The sequence below is a fragment of the Ursus arctos genome, unplaced genomic scaffold (genome assembly GCF_023065955.2).
Source record: "Ursus arctos isolate Adak ecotype North America unplaced genomic scaffold, UrsArc2.0 scaffold_37, whole genome shotgun sequence".
NCBI classification, from domain to species: domain Eukaryota; kingdom Metazoa; phylum Chordata; class Mammalia; order Carnivora; family Ursidae; genus Ursus; species Ursus arctos.
In genome coordinates, this window is record NW_026623053.1 from 19,031,535 (window position 1) to 19,052,026 (window position 20,492).

The window sequence follows — 20,492 nt, forward strand, 5'->3', positions numbered from 1 at the left end:
AATTTCTCCTCTCGGCTCCCTCCAGGGTAATGATCTGAAGCCCACTGTGCGTGCTCTGCTGAGACCGTAGTGTTCATCTTCGTCGTCAAAGCTGAAGCATTAACGGTTGGTGCCTACATAATCCAGAAAAATCTCTCATATTCTCTGCAGCCTGTTTAGCAATATTAGGAATGCCTTACAAAAACATTTATAAAGTTTTAAATGCATGTCAACTACACTTCAATTGAAAAATAAAAATGAAATTAAAAAAAAAAATCGGAGGCGCCTGGGTGGCTCAATCAGTTAAGTGTCTGACTTCGGCACAGGTCATGATCTCAGGGTCCTGTATTAGTATTGGGCTCCCCACTCAGTGGAGAGTCTCTTGTCTCTCTCTGTCTGCCCTTCCCCTTACTTGCGTGGTTGCGCGCTCTCTCTCTCTCTCTCAAATAGATAAAATCTTTTAAAAAAATAAAAAATAAATAAATTAAAAATTTGTTAAAGTTCTTGGGGCGCCTGGGTGGCACAGCGGTTGGGCGTCTGCCTTTGGCTCAGGGCGTGATCCCAGCATTATGGGATCGAGCCCCACATCAGGCTCCTCCACTATGAGCCTGCTTCTTCCTCTCCCACTCTCCCTGCTTGTGTTCCCTCTTCCACTGGCTGTCTCTATCTCTGTCGAATAAATAAATAAAATCTTAAAACAAAAACAAAACAAAATAAAAAAATTTTTGTTAAAGTTCTTGAAATTTTTCTAATATTTTCTTTTCCTCGGGTATAGTTCAACCAATTGCATTAGATGTTATTGCTATAAAACAGGTAGGCATGATAATCTAGTACTAAAAAATATAGAAAATTTTTCACAAGATAAAAATTGGGGGGCTCCTGGGCGGCTCAGTCGTTAAGCGTCTGCCTTCAGCCCAGGGCCTGATCCCAGAGTCCTGGGATCAAGCCCCCTGCTCTGCTGGGAAGTCTGCTTCTTCCTCTCCCACTCCCCCTGCTTGTGTTCCCTCTCTCACTGGCTCTGTCTCTCTCTGTCAAATAAATAAATAAAGTCTAAAAAAAAAAAGTTGGAAAATACACTACATTACTTCCATAATTTTATGACACTTTCTAACAAAAAAAGATGGCTCAGACTCGATTGATTTTATGCTGTCAGTTCTGGGAAGACTTCTGTGGTTTTCATCATTATCCATTAATATTAGCTGCTGATAAGCATCACTAAGTGATTTTAAGGTTTTATAAGGCAATTGGAGCCTTGGTAGTTCTCCACAATGCTTTGCATATACCAAGAGTTGGCAACAGTTCAACAACCATAGGAATTGGTGCCTTTTGCAAGATTGAAATTATGGCAGGTCCAGAAACTGATGCCCAATTCCATTTCAGCAGTATCAAAAAATATTTCAACTCATACTCTCACAGGTAGAATGAATTGTGTACTGGCCACATAAGGAAGCATTGTTTTGATGGTCTTACACTTCAAGTTAAGGTCTAAAAAACCACGCGCTGTGAAAGCAACATAAACGGATTTTCACCTGTACCTCATCTGTTAAGTTCCCGTGCCTGGAGAAGCTAATGTCAACTCATCAGGTGATACCCAATTTGTACAATAAATGATGAACCTGGAAAAAAATAGAAGAGTTGGCAACAGTTCAATGATGGGGTGGCCAAATCACTGACCTCTTTTCTTTAAGCAGAGGTATGACAGAGACTGGTGATGAAGGGAAAAGGCAGAAGCCAAGAATCTCTTTTTCCTATAGATGAGATCAGCTTCACTTCGGGAATCAGCGTTTACATTACGACGCAGGGTTGGAAAACAACAACTTCAAAACAAAGGATATGTCCAGGCGCGCAGTTATAGTTGATCCTCACAACAGACTTGCCAGTCTGGTATTTTTCACGTCTACCTGATGCCCAGGGAGCATTAGTAAGAGCCCAGACTTCTGGTGACTGCCTGGAGAACCCTGTTCCCTCACCCTTGGCAGCCGGTGTGCGGAGACCCAGCTGAGGCTGGCTTCTCTCTGAGCAGTCACGTACAAACAGCCTCTGAGGCTGGCTTCTCTCTGAGCAGTCACGTACAAACAGCCTCTCTGAACCCTGCCTCCTTCTCCTGTCTCCCCAGGAAGGACTCCACTTCCCTAGCAACTCGCCAGGTAAAGGCTACTCGTTGTTCCATATGCCTCACAGGGGACTCCTCACTCATAACACCTCTTTGAGACCATTACTCCTCAACCCTCACAGAAAAGTCACTGCCCCTATGAGGTGCCGGACACCTAGTACACTGTCCCTGGCTTTCCATGACCCTGTCATCTACCTACCTCCAAGTCAGACCCGTCAAAGAAGACTTCAGCGAGGATCACTATATTCCACTCTAACTGCTGAAGAATGATGCGGAAGAGAAAGCGGGTGTCACCCTGGGTACACTGAACCACCTGCATCTTGGAGTGCAATCAGCTTTGGCACGTGTGCCAGTTTGCTAATGGCTGAGCTGGACAATATAGTCAAGTCTCTGGAATGAATTATATTTCACTAATATAAATTATAGAAATTCAAGTTTCTAACAGCCAGCAATATTTGGAAAAGTTAGATGGACTTTTTTCAGTATTATCAGTAGGCTTGCTATCATAAAGATGTGGCTGAAATCAAACTACCATCTACCATGTGGTACAATGCATCATCTACCATGTGGTACAATGCATCATCTACCATGTGGTACAATGCATCATCTACCATGTGGTACAATGCCATTTCAAGACCCGGGAGGTGGCTGAGCAGGGATGATAAGGGAATGACTAGTTGAAAGCAGTCAGGCGGCAGCAAGAGACCATGAGGAGACTTCAAAGGCACCCTCACAACAGCAGCAATTCCTCCCTCCCCTCAAATATTCTCTGTGGGCCCTCACTGCCCTCTGGGAGGTAGTATCAATTGCTAATATCCTAAAATATTATCCTTTTCCTGGCTACTGTTTCTAGTCAGGTTTTATGAAAATACCTATTTCTGCTTCTCCTTCACATCCTGATGAGCTTATTCCTTGTAAAACTGCAAGTTCTAATCTTCAGTTCTTAGCTCAAAAATTTCAAAATCATTCCCTACTTGAAAAGGTCAAATCAAACGTAATATATGGTCTTCTGGTGGGGGTAAAGAATAACTTACACACTATATGCTCACAGACAAGCACTTGAATGGCATTGTTGTCTACACCACAGCTAGACTCTCCTGCCTCCATCTCAACATATATTCATGTTTTCCCCAGAGAGATCATGTGACTCAGCAGAAATTGACCCTATTCCATCTCCAGGGGTGGATTCCGATTAGTCTATTCTGATCATGGTAACCCAAGCCCCCTCATCAGTGATTGGTCAGGAATCCGGCCTTAAACCAATCAGGCTGTAGAAGTGTGCCATAACTGATACTGACCTAGAGATGAGCACAAGATTTAAGTTGATCCAAATGATTCAATGACTGAAGTAAGTTTTCTCCCTCTCCTACTGGCTATGAACAACGAGGCATGTGATCAGATGCTTTGAGATCCACCCAGTCACCAAGAGGAAAGCTATCTGAAGACTAGCCAGCACAGGTAGGAGGCAGAATGAAAGAAAGAAAGAAAACCGCATGAATCTGACCCAGATCCCTGATCATACTGTGCCTAGAGACACCCTGCCCCCAGACTTCCTGCTACTAAGGTAATAACTATCCTCATAAATTTAGCTAGCTTGAATTAAGTTTTCCCTCACTTGCAGCTAAAAAGATCCTGATTGGTACTATGTATATGCTACAGATGTTTTACAAATGAGGATAGTTATACATTTAAAGGAAATATCTGAAGGCTACCTACCAAATAGAGCAACATTTAACCTCTAGTCAATGGCACTGGGGTGATGGTGTGGGGGCTGATATTGGCAATGGGGGAGTTTTATGTTTTACGTTATATATTGCTACTCTTTATTCTCACAGTCTGTAAGTACAATTTTCAATAAAAACATTTCTTAAGAAAGTAGGGTGAGGAGATTGACTAGTAGCTCTTTCAAGAACACTTCTACACCCTAATATTAGGACTTTCTTCTTTATTATTATTCTAAGTGGCTTAAAACCACCAATAATAAGAGAAAAAGTCATCATAGACAAGGTTTATTGTGTCTGCCCAGTCCTAGCATCCGTTCACTGAGAAATATCCCACCTGAATGTCTCTTTGTCCCTTCACTTCTCCTCCACCTTCTCCTCACCCACTCTTACACACACACACACACACACACACACACACACACACGGCCCCCAAAAGCTATACTTTTACTATAGATCCTGCTCTTCTGGCCACAGCCTCTTAGCTTGGTGGTAAACACCTGACCCAGAGATGCTTCCTACCATTGGATGAAAAGTTTATTTTCTACTATTAGTCAAACAGAAACAGACTATTTAAATTTCAGCAGCAAGAATTTAGGTTAGACAAAAAGAAGAATTTCCTGCTGTAGTTACTGTGAGATAGTAAAAACCTTTATAATCACAGTATGTGGTTCACTTCCAGGCGTTTTACCTATTATTTATTTCTCTTCAGTTTTGAATAACCCAAGCCCCCAATTTTGTTTGACTCCTTAATAAACTTTCTTCTTGCTTAAAGAATTAGAAATGTGCTCCTGATCATTGGAACCAAGGATCTTCAATGAGACAACTAGAAAGCTGAAGTTTAAGTGTTTACTTAATACTTATATAATTGGTATTCAGCTTTTTTCAATCTCCATAGAGAGGCATATGCAGTGGAAGGCATCAATAGAAGCATCTGTTTCCTGTGACAGGGACGGTGGGCTTGCAGCTTCTGGCTACAGGTCTTTGATGCCAGGGTGATGAAATAATAGCCAACCCAAAGAAGACAGGGTGGAGCTTAAGGAAACTAAAGGTTGTGCCAGGTAAGGCTTTTAGAAATAACCAAAAAGAAGAACCATGTTTAATTTCAGGTACATTTTATGCCCTACCTCATGCCAACAAGGATTTGAAGGAGGGCTACAAAAATACATAGGATATCATGATGGTTAATTTTATGTGTCAACTTGGCTGGGGCATAGTGCACAGCTCTTTCACCAAATGTTATTCTAGATGATTCTGTGAAGGTGTTTTTAATGAGATTAATATTTAAGTCAGCAGACTAGAAGCACATTAACCTCCATAATGTGGATAGGCCTCATCCAATCAGTTGAAGGCCTTAAAAAAAAAAAAAAAAAAAAGACTGACCTGGATGGACCTAAAGGGTATTATGAAATAAGTGAAATAAGTCAGACAAAGACAAATACCATACAATTTCACTTAGGTAGAATCTAAAAAACAAAACCAATGAATAAACACAAAAAGCAGGATCAGACCTATGAATGCAGAGAACAAAATGGTGGTTGCCAGAGAGGTGGGGGAGAGGGTGCGCAGAATGGGTGAAGGGAGTGGGAGATACAGGCTTCCAGTTATGGAATGAATTAGTCATGGGAATAAAAGGTACAGCATAGGGAATAGTCAGTGATACTGTAACACCATTATATGGTGACAGACGGTAGCTACACCGGGGTGAGCCTAGCGTAACATATAGAATTATTGAATGACAATATTGTACACCTGAAACTGATGTAACATCGTGTGTCAACTATACTCAAAATTTAAAAATAAATAAAATAAAATAAGAGTGACCTCTGCAAAGAAGAAGGAATTCTGCCAAAAGACAGCCTTCAGATTTGAACTATAGCCAGCCTGCTTCCCTGGGTTGCCAGCCTGCCAGTCTACCCTGCAGATTTTGGACCTACCAGCCTCCACAATCACCTGAGCCATTCCAAGAAAGAGAGAAACAGAGACAGAGAAAGAGGCAGAGAGAGAAAAAGAGAATGGATGTTTGAGTTACTTACCTATCACATGAATGCTTTCTTGGGTGGTTTGTCATACATACAGGTGTTTAATGTGGTAGGGATACAGTCCAGACTTTTATATAAGCTCCAGTCCTGGCTGCAGGGCAGGGACAATCTGTTACATTAGTACTAAATACAGCATTATGAACTTTATTAAACCTGTTTCATCAGGGAGGATTATAGAAGGGCTGCAAATTAAAGGACTTCTTAGCTGTTTGGGGAAATTATTATTTCCAATATAAACTTTTCCATTCCAAAAAGCTATTATTTTTTCAATTCTGAAATTATATTTAAAATATGTATAAAAATTATATTTCGTATATATAAGAATTGCTCCCACTCGACTTCATCACCATCACTTTTTACTAATTGCCTTGTTTACTTGAATTACTTATTCAAAACAGCATTTGATTATTCAAAATAATACTGCTCGATTTTAATTGACTCCTCAAGCAAGCCAGCATGCAGCTTCTCAGCTTGCATGGTAATTCATCAATACATTCATTATGCATTTCTTATGGATAGGACATGGATTAAAATGAGAGATTTGGTTGAAACTGTATCTACTTGAGGCAGAAAAAAGAAGGAGAAATAAAATACACATATAATGAGATTTTTTTCTAAGAAGTCTCAATGCTCTACAATATCATATGTTATTTTCAACTTTATAGGGGGCCTTTACTCTAGAGAGTTAAAAACATCTATCTGTGTGTACCTTAGGGAGTGATATTTTTACCTACAACCAAGGCGTGAATGACTTGAGGTCCACAACAGCTAATTGGTTGATCCAAAGCCACAGATGGTTCAGTGGAAAAGACTCTTCCAGAACCCAAAAGGCCAAACTCCTTCCTTGGTCAGTGCATTTTCTGTGACTGATAACCACACATTTTTATGTTCATAAAAGTAATTAGAAGGACCACAACTGCATTTCCATAGAATTTGTATGGTATCAGCCCTTGAAAACCGACAGCAGGAGCTGAATTTTGCTCTGTATTTAGAAGTGGGTTTTTTGCACAGTGTGATTTTTTTGTTATGGATTTGAATACCTCTAGGCTAGGATATACTTTCCAGACCACCAGAATCCTTGCAACTGACTAAAGTCTTATCCGCACTTCACTCTTTCAGATGCTCTGCTAAGGCTGAAGGCCCTTGAGTTTGTGTCCTTGATCTATATGGACTAGGTGCTCTATTTCCAAACTTAATCCTTTTTTTTTTCTATCTTGGGAGGGAGGGGCAGGAGGAGAGGGAGAGAGAATCTCAAGCAGACTCCCTGCTGACTGGGGAGCCTGATGACATAGGGCTCAATCTCACAACCCTGAGAACATGACCTGAGCCAAAATCAAGAGTCAGACACTTAGCTAACTGAGCCACCCAGGCGTCCCTCCATATTCAGTCCTTATTGCTCTTCATTTAAAGCCATTTCTTCCTTTTTAAGTTCTTTATTGTCATTCCTTAAATCTTCCAACCCAGTCTCACTTTTCATAAAGACGTGTTATCAAATGTATTCATTCAGCAAATAGTTACTGCATCCTTACTAGTATGGTCTAGGCCAAAAAAAAAAAAACAAAACAAAAAAAAACGAGGCAACCTACTGAATGGGACAAGATATTTGCAAATGATATATCTGATAAGGGGTTAATATCCAAAATATATCAAAAATTTACACAACTCAAAATCAAAAATAATAATTTAATTTAAAATGAGCAGAGGATCTGAATAGACATTTTTCTAAAACCATACAGCTACCCAACAGACACATGGAAAGATGCTCAATATCGCTACTCATCAGGGAAATGCAAATCAAAACTACACTGAGATATCTCCCACCAGTCACAATGGCTAAAATCAAAAACTCAAGAAATAACAAGTGTTGGTGAGGATGTGGAGAAAAAGGAATCCTTGTGTACTCTTGGTGGAAATGCAAATTGGTACAGCCACTATGGAAAGCAGTATGGAGGCTCCTCAAAACTTTAAAAATAGAATTACCATATGATCCAGTAATTCCACTACTATTTACCCAAAGAATATGAAAACACTAATTCAAAAAGAAATGCACCCCTGTGCTTATTATAGCATTTTTTACAATAGCCAAACTATGGAAGCAGCCCAGACGTCAATCAGTAGATTAATGGATAAAGATATAATGGACTATTGCTCAGCCATAAAAAAGAATGAGATCTTACCATTTGCAACAACATGAATAGAACTAGAAGATATAATGCTAAGTGCAAAAAGTCAGAGAAAGACAAATAGCATATGAATTCACTCATATGTGGAATTTAAGAAACAAAATAAATGAGGGGCACCTGGGTGGCTCAGTCGGTTAAGCATCTGCTTTCATGATCCCAGAGTCCTGGGATCGAGCCCCACATTGGACACCCTGCTCAGCAGAGAGTCTACTTCTCCCTCTCTCTCTGCCCTCCCCCTGCTCCTGCTCTCTCTCTCAAATAAGTAAATAAAATATTTTTTAAAAAAAGAAACAAAACAAATGAGCAAAGAAAAAAAAGAAACAACAACAAAAAAAAAACCAGACTCAATGAGAACAAACTAATGATTGCCAAAGGGAAGGTGGAGGGAGAATAGGTGAAATAGCCAAAAGGGATTAAGAATATACATATCATGGGGCGCCTGGGTGGCTCAGTAGGTTAAGCATCTACCTTTGGCTCAGGTCATGATCCCAGGGTCCTGGGATCGAGCCCTGCATTGGGCTCCCTGCTCAGTGGGGACCATGCTTCTCCCTCTCCCTGCTCCCTGCTCATGCTCTCTCTCCCTCTCACTCTCAAATAAATGAAATCTTTAAAAAAAAAAAAAAGTGCAGATATCATAATGAGCACTGAGAAATGCATAGAATTATTGAATCATTATATTGTACACCTGAAACTAATATAACACTGTACGTTAATTATACTTCAATTGAATGACAAAAAAGAAAAGGATAGGGTCCCCAAAAATATTTGCTAAGACCCAAATGGAATACATACTCATTTATACTCTATGAGCTGTGCTAGATTTTGAAGTATTTTTTCTTTCGGAGTATCAAATGATGTTTCTATAACTAACAGCTTTGTGGAACAAATATCTTTTTTAGAAGTCTCCCTTCATTTTAACTTTCACCAGAATAGCTAGCGCTTCAAGAAATGTGCTTCTCAACACTTCTTTTGCAAACAGACCCTACTCCTTTTTGCAAACAAGTCTTCCCACTTTCTCCCTTTCCTGCCATCCTCAACCACATTACAGGTCACATTATGGGTTGGAATATAAAACAAACTCACATGGAAAAAAAAAAGTGTTCAAACTTTAAATTCTTACATACTTTAGATCCTTGGTTCCCAAGTCTATCTGCTCGTCAAAATCATTTGGGGAGTTTTTTGTGTTGTCGGGTGGTGGGGGGTGGTGATTAATGTAGAGTCCTGGGCTCCACTCCAGACCTATCTCAAAATAGAATCTTGAAAAGTAGGGCTCAAGAATCTGCATTTAAAATAAAATTTAATCCCCAAACCCACAAGATGTTATATAACTGCCTCATAACTGAGTCCCAGCAAAACAGAGACAAATTCAGGTGTTTGAGAAGTTCCTACAGAAATACAGAACACACACAAAAGAAATCCCTTTTAGTAAATGAAGCTTTGGCCGAAGTCAACAGGGAAGATTTGTTGAGCATCTATGTGGTAGACTTGCTGCTAAAGCTACAAAGGGGGTGAAGGACCAGTCTCTCCCCTCCAGGATCTCGTATCCTCATGAAAAGACAAACAGAGCTAGTAATACCAAAAGACAATGATTCCAAGGAACTCTACATGCTTTATTGGTATGAGTTTCATTTCAGAATCATGATAGTATGGTGTGGGGTTTGGGGTCGGTGCAATAATTTTTGTTTTACAGAGAAACAAAGATAAGAGGAGTTGCCTAAGTCACTTAGTTTTCCTGAGCCTCTGTTTTGTTATCTCTAAAATGCAGTTAAAATGCCCAACCACCAGATTTGAAGGGAGATGAGATATATTAAAAGCCCTATGAAAGAAAAAAAAATAAATAAATAAAATAAAATAAAATAAAATTTAATATCTTAAAAAACAAAACAAAACCTCCCCAGTTGATTTTGAAAAGTGGCCGGACTTGGGAGCCACTGTTATAAACTGTAAGGACTTAAGAAATTCAGAAACCATAAACCTGTCATGGTTGAGCAGTCAGGGAAAACTCCATGGCAGAAGTGGGGTATGCCTGAGCTGAGTAGAATGTCAAGTATAGTAGACTGCACACTGACAGGCGGGGAGAGGGCACGGGGTTGTCCAGGAATGAGTAATAATACAACAAAGGTAAAAGGCAACATGAGCTGGTACACCTGTGGCCCTATGAACTGAGCAGACTCACCAGCAAGCAGAGAGGGTGCCGGGAGAAGTGATAAGGAATAGGTCAGATAAACAGTCACCTTACCGTTAGTTTTAGTAAGTAATGGCTCAAGATTCAAGACAGAGCAGTGTGACACAAGGAACAGGAGAATGGGAGTCATGACCCTTCCTGAGTGTTAGCCCCGCTCTGAACTAACCAGTAGAAGCCCCGAGACAGGTGATTCTGGGTTATGATTCTGCGCAAAAGGAGAATTTGTCCCCATTTGTGATTCTCAGTAAAACGAAAACACAGGACTAAATGGCATCTGAGATTTCTTACAGATCTAACCTTTATGATTCTATTTATAAGTCCCACTATTTCATCATTTCCAATGAATCCTTTTTAAGCATTCTTTGCTGTTCTTTGAATTTTACTCCCATCCCTTATGGAGGGAATAAATCGCCCAGTAATGTGAGCAATGGCGGGTGGTATTTTCATTAATCTCACGGTAGGAAGTCCTGCGTCTATATTCTAGTAACAATCAAGGTGGAATGATACACACCTTTCTCCAAGGCTTGCTCTACAGACATTGTGACCTTAATACCAATTTTTTTTGCCTGAGATAAGGCCTTAAAACACACAGACTAAAGACGGATTCCTATGCCACCTTGACCTAGAAGAATAAAAGTCTGTAGCAAATAACACGTTACATAAATCTGACGTCACAAGCACATCTGCGGTAGTAGCCATTTTTCCCAAGGGACTTGGTGATATATGAGACTAACATACTCATGGGATAATAAAGACTACACCCTCTACTTCCAAGTACACTTGATACAACCCCAAATCAATTTTCTCCTCTTTGTGAAGTTAGTTCCAATCTGTCAAGATCTATCCCTCTTTGGCCTCATCTCCTGCCATGTCCCTTTTTCCATCATACTATGTAATGATGACCATTGCAAATCACAGAGATGAAGATTCCACAGAAGATAAAATGTCGTTGCTGAGATAGAGAATTTGGTATTACCCACTTTAAAACTGTCTTGCTGCAAGCTGATGAGATTATTCTCATAATTCTGGGGAATAATTCTTTTGTTATTTTCCATAAAGTATAGAATGAGGTCCAAAAAAAGATCTCAATCACAAGGGAATTATGATAAAGGTCTACAAACAAATCAAAAAGCAAGATGGAAGTTAAGGAAGCCTCTTTTCCTTAAGTCTACTTAGGGCTAGGACTCTGTACTGTATTAGGGATCTCTGATGGTTTATCTGAGTTCCAAATAAAAGACTTACAGGATAAAAGCTGTAGATGAAATAGAATGATTTACTGGGAAGCCCTAGTTCTGTTCCTCTGATATGATTTGTGTCCTGACAAACGATCTATTTAAAGGTGGTGCCAGGAGGTAGTGGAACTGACTTCCTACAAAAAAAAAAAAAAAAAAAAAAAAAAAAAAAAAAATCCCAGGAGAAGAGCATCATTAACAAATCCTTAATAGTTGACTGACCCATGTTTATTATAATTAGAATAATCATAAATATATATGTAACAGAGTTTCAAACAAGTCAGCTGGTGGATAAGGAAAATGTTACAAAGCAAAATCTAGTATAGACTTGTTACAATGCATATAAAGCAGGCCACATATGTGATAAACAGTGGTCTTTCTTAGCTGTAAGTTATCAGAGATAGGTTTATGGATAATCAGATCTGAACTAGAGTTTGGGGGATCAGCACAGTTAAAGTCCTTAATATTTTCAGGGTCCTCTCTGATTGTCCTGTCAATTCTACCACCAAAGTGAATTTTACCTTTGCTCCCTTCTCTGCATCTGCTCTACCACTGCCCTAGGTCCAGTCACCATCATCTCTCACCTGTATGCCTGCCGCAGCCTCCTGGCTGTTTCCTCTTTGGCCCAATCCAATCTGTTGATTGTGTCAGCCTACTTACCATTCCTGGAACATGCCAAGTGCTTTCCACCTCATTGCCCTTGTCTGTAGCTTTCACTGCCGTACTGTGTCTGGCACATTAGCTGCCCAATAAAGATATGTTGAATCAATGAATAATCGTTTCTTCCTCTGGTCTGTAAGTTCCACGAGAACAGAGACTGTATCTGTTTAATTCCCCACTCTCTTCCCAGAAGCCAGCATAGCACTGAAGACCTAGTGGGCATTCCATAAATATCTACTGAGAAAAGAAAAGAAGGAAGGAAAAAAGGGAGGAAGGGAGGGAGGAAAGATTGAGCAAATACCAAGCAAATACCAACTCATGCCACATGAGTTTTGCTTTAAAAACATATTATCCTCATCATTATTACGATAATTCTTAGTTCCTTTGGAAGCACATAGCACCACAGTGACGTATCATGGAATAAAACAGGAAAGCCTGTTTGGCCTTAGAACCGTTTTATAAATATTTGACAAAATGTGCTGCTCTGAAAAACAACAAATAGTAATAACAATTTCATAACTGGACCTTAATTAGCCCCAAAGCATTATCAGCAATACCTACAGTATGTATTTCCAAACAGCTACCTAGTAACTAAATATGCATGTTTTCAGCCACGTTGACAAGCTTTTTACTTGAATCTTAAGACCAACGAGGCACAGGGTAGGAACTATCTTATAACAACCACGTACGGTAGTTTGATTCCTATGAAATAATTGCATATGCTCAGAGAGACATCATGTTTCTAATGCTGGAGGTAAGATTACTTCAGTGACACTCTCCAAATGAATTGTACTTCTTGTTAGTACAGCAAGAGACACGCCATTATCTGTAGGATTTAACAAACATGTATCATCCAGGCTGTTTCATATTTAGCACCCCAGGGTATACAATGCAGTAATAATGTACTAGGAAAGGAAAATTGTTTTGCACTATTCCTTGTAAATTATTCTTTCTTTCCCATTCTCCATGTGTTCAGAGATTTTTTTTTTCTTTTAAAAAAAGGTAACATTTTGAAGTCTAGAGAGGTACATGGTACTTGACCAAGGTTAATAACAAAATTTGTTAGCCCACTAGGAACTTATAATATTATATAAAAACAGTATAAACACAGAAAACAGAATGAGAGGATTTTTTTTTTTTTTTTGCTATAGTATCAAGATTGCTGCAAAGACCACTTTTGAGTAAAGAATTTACAAACATAACATATACTTTGTGGGGTGAATGTGAGGTCTACAAAGTACAATTTTGGCCTCAATCACCACAATAGAAATTTCAACCTCACAAAGAACATCAACTATTTTTCTCAAATCAGAAAAACAAAAATTGAATTTACTTTAAGGTGAAATAAATGCAACCTGAATAAAGGAAGTTGGAACTAAAGTTTTCTGACTGAATGATCTGTGATTTTGTTTTAAGAGTACTGGTCCGGGGGCGCCTGGGTGGCTCAGTCAGTTGAACCTGCAACTCTTGATTTTGGCTCAGGTCATGATCTCAGGGTCGTGTGCTCAAGCCACACATCGGGCTCCCAGCTTGGCATGGAACACACTTAAGATTCTCTCCCCTTCCCTCTGCCCCTCCCACCCCTACCTCCATCTCCCCCATCCCCATGTGGCCCACGTGTGCATGCTCTCTCTCTCTCTCTCTAAAAAAGGAGAGTACTGGTCCAGTTTTTATGAAGCAAGATTTCTCTAAGGACACTGCCATCTGCCCTCTCAGGAGTTATTTCTCTGGGGTTATAGTTGACCTTCATGATTCTCTTTGCTATCAATTTTTATGATTAATTTGATTGATCCTCTGTTGATATGTTAATACAGACCTTCTATTACAGCAAACTATCCAGTTTCATTCTTTGTTTTTCTTCCAGACCATTAACAACAACAGTGTACGTGATTTCCTAAAACTCAGTAGGTTTACAAATTAGGCTCTTCATACCAATTTTAATTTCTTCTAACTGGAGAGAAAATTGCAAAATACAAAAGAGCTCTAAAACAATACCATTACCGCAGTCAAGTCAAACTGAGCCCCCCCACCCCCGCCCTGTCCCCATCATGGTGGGAACTGGCCAAATGGCCACAGCAAGCCCTGCAGCTCAGGGGCGCCAGGTCTCCTGCCCTGGGACGTGGGGATAAGTTCGGCTGCAGAAAGCGCAAGAAAAGCAAACAAACCAACAAATAAAATAAAATAAAATAATACCATTATTCTATCTTTAACAGTTAATCACTGATAACACTTTTGTCATCCTTTTTTTTTTAATCAAAACACTATAAACTAGAAGACTTTATTTTTTTATTATGTTCAGTTAGCCACTGTATAGTACATCATTAGTTTTTGATACAGTGTTCAATGATTCCTTAGTTGCATATAACACCCAGTGCTCATCATGACCCATGCCCTCCTTAATACCCATCACCCTGTTACCCCATCCTTCCACTCCTCTCCCCTCTAAAACCCTCAGTTTGTTTCCTGGGGTCCACAGTCTCTCATGGTTCATCTCCTTCTCTGATTTCTCCCCCTTCAGATTTTCCTCCCTTCCCCACTGGTCCTCCGTGCTATTGCTTATGTTCCACATACGAGTGAAACCATATGACAATTGTCTTTCTCTGCTTGACTTATTTCACTTAGCATAATCCCTTCCAGTTCCACCCATGTTACTGCAAATGGTGAGTGTTCATCCTTTCTGATGGCTGAATAATATTCCATTGCATATATATGTACATCTTCTTTATCCATTCATCTGAAGGGTGTCTGTCATCCTTTTCTACCCAATGCATTTTAAATAGTCAATCGTGCAATTAACCAACAAATATTTATTGATTGCCTACTACGTAGTAGTCATTGTTCTAGGTATTGGCAATATTACTATGAACAGAACAGTTAAAATGTCTGCTCCCATGGAACTAACACACTGGTAATGGAAGTAGATAATGGAACTATATAACACAAGAATGTAAGTACTCTGAAGAAAAAAGATTTCAGCTAAATAGTGTAATTTACAGAAATAGGAACACCAGGAAAGGAAAACACTGAAGAGAAGAATCACAAGTATGATTTTAGATGTGTTCAGTTTACAAGGGCCATTAGTTCATCTGAATGATGGTAGCATGTTGTTTCTAATGGTTTGTCATCTGCTTTTCCACTTGGCCTTTTATGGTTACTTTCCCATTCAGAAATACATATTTCTATTTGGTGATCTTAAAAACCTACCTAGATAATCTACCTGTTCCTGAATATTTAATTGTCTTTATAATTATAAGTAAGAGTTATCGGAAATTCTTTACACGCATATTTTAGACATACCTGTTTATTTTGTTATAGTACTTCCTAAACATGAAAATACTTGATCAAAGAATAAGCACACTTTAATGCTTTTGTTTTTTATTGGTCAATTTTTTTTCTCCAGAAAGATCATGTCAATTTTGCCACTAGTTTGCCACCAAGTATTTTATCTTTTCTTTTTTAAAAAATAAAGCATTTCTTTTCTATGTTTGATGTAATACAAAAATTAAAGCTAACATTTATTGAGAAATTATTGCCTGCCAAAGGCTGTGCTATGCATTTACATATATCATTTCATTTGAAAGTTAAGAAATCAAAGTTTTAAAGAGTTAATAAATCTCCATCAGCTATCAAGTGAGAGCTAACATCTGGGGCGCCTGGGTGGCAGAGTCGTTAAGCGTCTGCCTTCGGCTCAGGGCGTGATCCTGGCGTTATGGGATCGAGCCCCACATCAGGCTCCTCCGCTGGGAGCCTGCTTCTTCCTCTCCCACTCCCCCTGCTTGTGTTCCCTATCTCGCTGGCTGTCTCTCTCTCTCTGTCAAATAAATAAATAAAATCTCAAAAAAAAAAAAAGTGAGAGCTAACATCTGAACTTGAGTCATCTGGTTTCATAACCTGTTTCTATTAAATCACAATACTATACGCAACTTAATAATTGATTGGTAATTAGTGTTTAACAATATGATATCAATATATTTTTTGTATGTTTTACTGGGTTTTTTGTCTTTTTCATGTTGTCAACTCATTCGTGCATTTATTTATTCTGCACCATGACTCTGTGGAAATAATGTTAAACAGACATGGGCTTTGACCTCATGGAGGACACACAGCCCAGTGCAGGAAAGACAGCAGACTCGGGTTGAGAAAGAACTGCCGGCAGGGTCAAGCAAAGATAAGTTAAGTCCATTCCCAGTATTGGCAGCTGTGGAAGGACAGGACTGGGACTACTGCTTGGGAGGGCCCTCTGTTGGACTCTGTAATAGAAACGGAAGGTCCCTGAGCCCTGTGGTTCAACTAGAAACCCTACTCTTAAATCCTCTGCAGAAGTCAAGTCTGAGTTACGGAGCAGCCACAGGACAAGTGCAACGTCTTAAGGCAGGATTTAGGGTGTAATGCTGTGGCTTCCTGAATTGAAAGGTATGATAGATAATTGTATCTGTCAACTTGACTGGGCTAAGGGATGCCCAGATAGCTGGTAAAATATTATTTCTGGAATTGTCTGTGAATGTGTTTCTAGAAGAGATTAGCATTTGCATTGTTGAACTGAGTATAGTAGATGGCTCTCTCCAGTGTAGGGTATCATTCAATCTACTGGGGACCTGGATAGAATAAAAAGGTAGAGGAAGAGCTAATTCACTCTCTCTCTCTGCTTGAGCTACATCTTGACATAGATAGAGACAGACATAGAGAGATAGAGACAGTGAGAGAGAGAGAGATCCTAATACAAAAGGGAATAGAAATATGAGCACAAGGAATTCATAGCTCCTCTGCCTGGCAGGACCCCCACCCATATGAAGCAGGGGACCTAGGGTGTACTTTCATGGGGGATAAGGGAGGCACACAGTAGGTTATCCACTTTACCAAGATAACTTTTGCTCTCTCTACTGAAAAGCCTCCTTTCTACCAAGTCACTAATGTGCAAATATCTAGCATTTCCACAGCTTAGAAAAGCAGCATTTTACAGAGAAGGGAACAGCATCTCTAAGTCAACAAAATTATGAGCAAAGTGACCTCTGATCAATCACATCATCAGAGATTAAAAAGTATGCCATTAGAAATGATTTCCTGGGAAAAATAATAAAGGGAAAAATCCCAGTCAATTCTACCAGGACTGAAACACAGAAGGTATCCACGGAAGACAGCTGAACAGCGGCATCCACACCAGAACAGACCTGAGAGCGTCATCTTCAACACACTGAGGAGTTGTTCTGATCAGAGAACAACTGCTTAGTGTAAAGAACTAGTTTGCCAGAGGCTCCCTGTGCAGCCTGGATAGTATTGCATCTACCATTACTTAGCTAACGTAGAGTCAAGTGTATGTAGTTGCGCTAGAAAGCACAGATTCCATCGGTCTCATCAATCCTTTTGTCATCTTCCTAAAATCTGAGCTGAGAACCTCCCCCTCAAAGTATGATTGTGTATGGATTCCTCTACAATGAAGTCAAGATTCTGGTGCCTAAAATGAGCATACATAGCCTCTCTCCCAGAATGCCGTCTGCAGCCCTCTTTCTCCTGGGCATGCTGCACTACACTTTCTTATTCATCATCGCATTTCTTCTTTACGACAATCTCGTGACTTATGCTAGGTCAAACACTATTAAGCCTCCATAAAGAAGGGAGAAGCCAAGACTCAAAATGGGTGACTTGTCCGACGTCACCCAACCAGTCAGCGAGGCCTGGAATTCTGGCTTCTATTCGACCACAAACCCAGCTCTTTTCCATCTCCTTAGACGTTTTGTAGTTCAACGTGATTTTTAAGTTTCAGGGGAGAAAAAGCATTATATTAAGCTTCTTAAGTTCAATAAGCTTATCATCAAACTTTCTTTTTAAAATGGACGTAATACAGTTGGTCACAGAGGCTGTAAAAACCCTCCCTGTGGCTCCGAGAGCCTTGTTTACTGCTCATTGATTGCCATGACAATGCTACCATAAATAACCCCAGATAAATTGCTATGTATAATCACAGAAGACATCCATATGCATGAGTCACCTGTCAGCTCTCCAATCCCATCATTTCCAATACCTGTCAACATGTCATCAAGGACTCTCTGAGTTTGTGACACAAAACTTACTCTCTCAAGAAGTCGAAAATCACGCAGTGCTACACAGATTTGTGGCTGAAGAAAACAAAATAAGAAGTGGACGACTATTTGGGAGGAAAAATGTGTATGGATTTGGCAGGTCACTCTGAACATCCTTTGTCCCACCCCCACAGGGCAAGGATCCAGTCTCAAGGGTAGAAATTCAAATCCACTTTTTTACTTGTGGTTAAACAATATCCACTAACTTGCACCACCTGAACCACAGGAGGCAAGACCTAGAATGTTCTTGGAATCCTCTAGGACAAACTACCAAACAGAAACTTACCCTGATGTGGTATGTCAGCCATAGCAGTTTTTCAGGAAAGGCTTGGGCGCTTGGGCAGGACTGGCTGTGATGGCTCAGTAGATGTTTAGGCTTGAGAGGTCATCAATAATATAAGGGCAGGGAAGAATCAACAGTCAGGACACAAAAGCCAGCCTCCAGGTCAGCTAGGTAAGTGGTATCAATTCCTCAAACCCAGGATCAGAGGATGAGATTCCATCAGGCAAGAGCCAGGAATCAAACAATTCACAGCAAGGGGGAGGCAGGTAAAGCAGCAATCCACACAGACAACCCACAGGTAAGGGGAAGCAGGTAGTACAGGTCCCAGTAACTAGAAGACTCAAAGCCTGAGGAGAATCAGTAGACAAGGCATCATGTTGTAAATCTGATTCTGAGACAAGATCTGTCTCATCCAAGGGCCTCTTACACACTGGCTGCCAAGTCTCAGCACACAGCTGCAAGGAGATGAGTGCCTTCACCTGTCTAGCAGACAGCCTCTGGTGGATCTGAAAAAGAGAAGCCAAAAATAAAAGCTCAAATAAGAGTGAGCTTGCATTTTTTTTATTAATCTAGTAAGTGTATATGAATAAATGCACATGCCATTTAAATAAGGCTAATAATGCACAAAACTATACTCTGAATCGATGTCATGCTGTAGGAAATGACTACCATGGGTAACAATGATAATGACAGCAATAATAACATTGCCACACGCCAGATATGTTTTTGTGGAGAACAGCAAAATAACCATAGCGATAGTAAGCGCTAATTTGATCAAGCTGCTGTCAACCACCGGGCTCTGTTTCTAGGTGCTTTTACATGAGATGTCTTTAGTCCTCCAAATAATCCCCAGGTGGGTATGACCCTTATCTCCATGTCACAGAGGCAGAGCGGCATTAAATAATCTTCCCAGGGTCACACAGCTAGTGAGTCTGGATTTGAACCCATGTTTTCCAGCCTCAGCAGCCACACCTCTGAGGAAGGACTATCATGATACTAGATCTTGTGATGGATCAAAGGAGAGAGAGAAAAAAAATGTTCACTCTACACTCCAAAATCTCCCTCTCAATTCTATTTTTAAATATTTTATTTATTTTTAAGAGAGAGAACAAGTGGAGGGGAGAGGCAGAGAGAAAGAAGGAGAAGCAGGCTCCCCACTGAGCAGGGAGCCCAATGCGGGCCTTGATCCCAGGACCCTGAGATCAGGACCCGAGCTGAAGGCAGACGCTTAACTGACTGAGTCACCCAGGTGCTCCAACTCCCTTCTCAATTGATTCCATCTAGCAAATAGCCTAAAATTCTCAACTTCCTTCCCACTATGTCCTTCCTCTGCTATGTGAAAATGCTAAGGATGGAAAAGTACCAAGGAATTGCCATTTACTAAAGCGTATGTCATGCCTGAGTGCCGCATTCTCTGCCCGATACCGCATGTATGTGACCCGATTCAGCAGGTACCTTCAGAATGTTCATTCCTTTGTTCACGCCCCTCCAAAGCCAGGCAAAGATCCGAGTGTCCCCTTACTAGCAGCCACTGCTCCACAAAGCCAGAGGGCAAACACCAAATCATGCCAAAAGGCATAGGCGGAAAGGTGGGTTTCAGAGAAGGGCGTAAATCAGAAATAGAAGGTAGAACAAGAAGAGAACATGTGACAATCTTGATGAACACAACAGAATATGAGCCCTACCGAAGGTGCCCAAATGCTGTTTGTGATAGACCTCGGTCTGAGCAAGTCAAGGTATTTGAAGGGCCTTGGATAAAAGAGACAAGTTCTTTGAACTGCTCAAGGCTGGGCCAAGCTCAACTTTCTACATTTCCTGTGTGTTAAGTATAAAGCTCACTCAAAACTATCTTTCCAACCAGTAACAAATATATGGGGGCAGTAACTCCTTGTCCATAACCAGATCCTGAAAAAATATAAGAAGTGGAGGATATACTGAAAAGAGGTGAAGAGTGAATATTATCATGAGCATGAGAGCAGAGGATCGTTAAGTGGCTGTTCCCATTCCATCTGTCTAC

General features: G+C 40.2%; 1 non-coding gene and 1 pseudogene across 1 annotated transcript; both read left to right on the forward strand.

Moving 5' to 3' along the window:
• Nucleotides 1–1,321: 1,321 nt before the first annotated feature.
• Nucleotides 1,322–1,582, forward strand: LOC123001854 (ATP synthase membrane subunit K, mitochondrial-like; annotated as a pseudogene).
• Nucleotides 1,583–14,116: 12,534 nt separating this feature from the next.
• LOC113266243 (small nucleolar RNA SNORA5) lies at nucleotides 14,117–14,262 on the forward strand. The gene has a single exon (XR_003320329.1). It is a non-coding gene; the product is annotated as a small nucleolar RNA SNORA5 (small nucleolar RNA).
• Nucleotides 14,263–20,492: the final 6,230 nt, after the last annotated feature.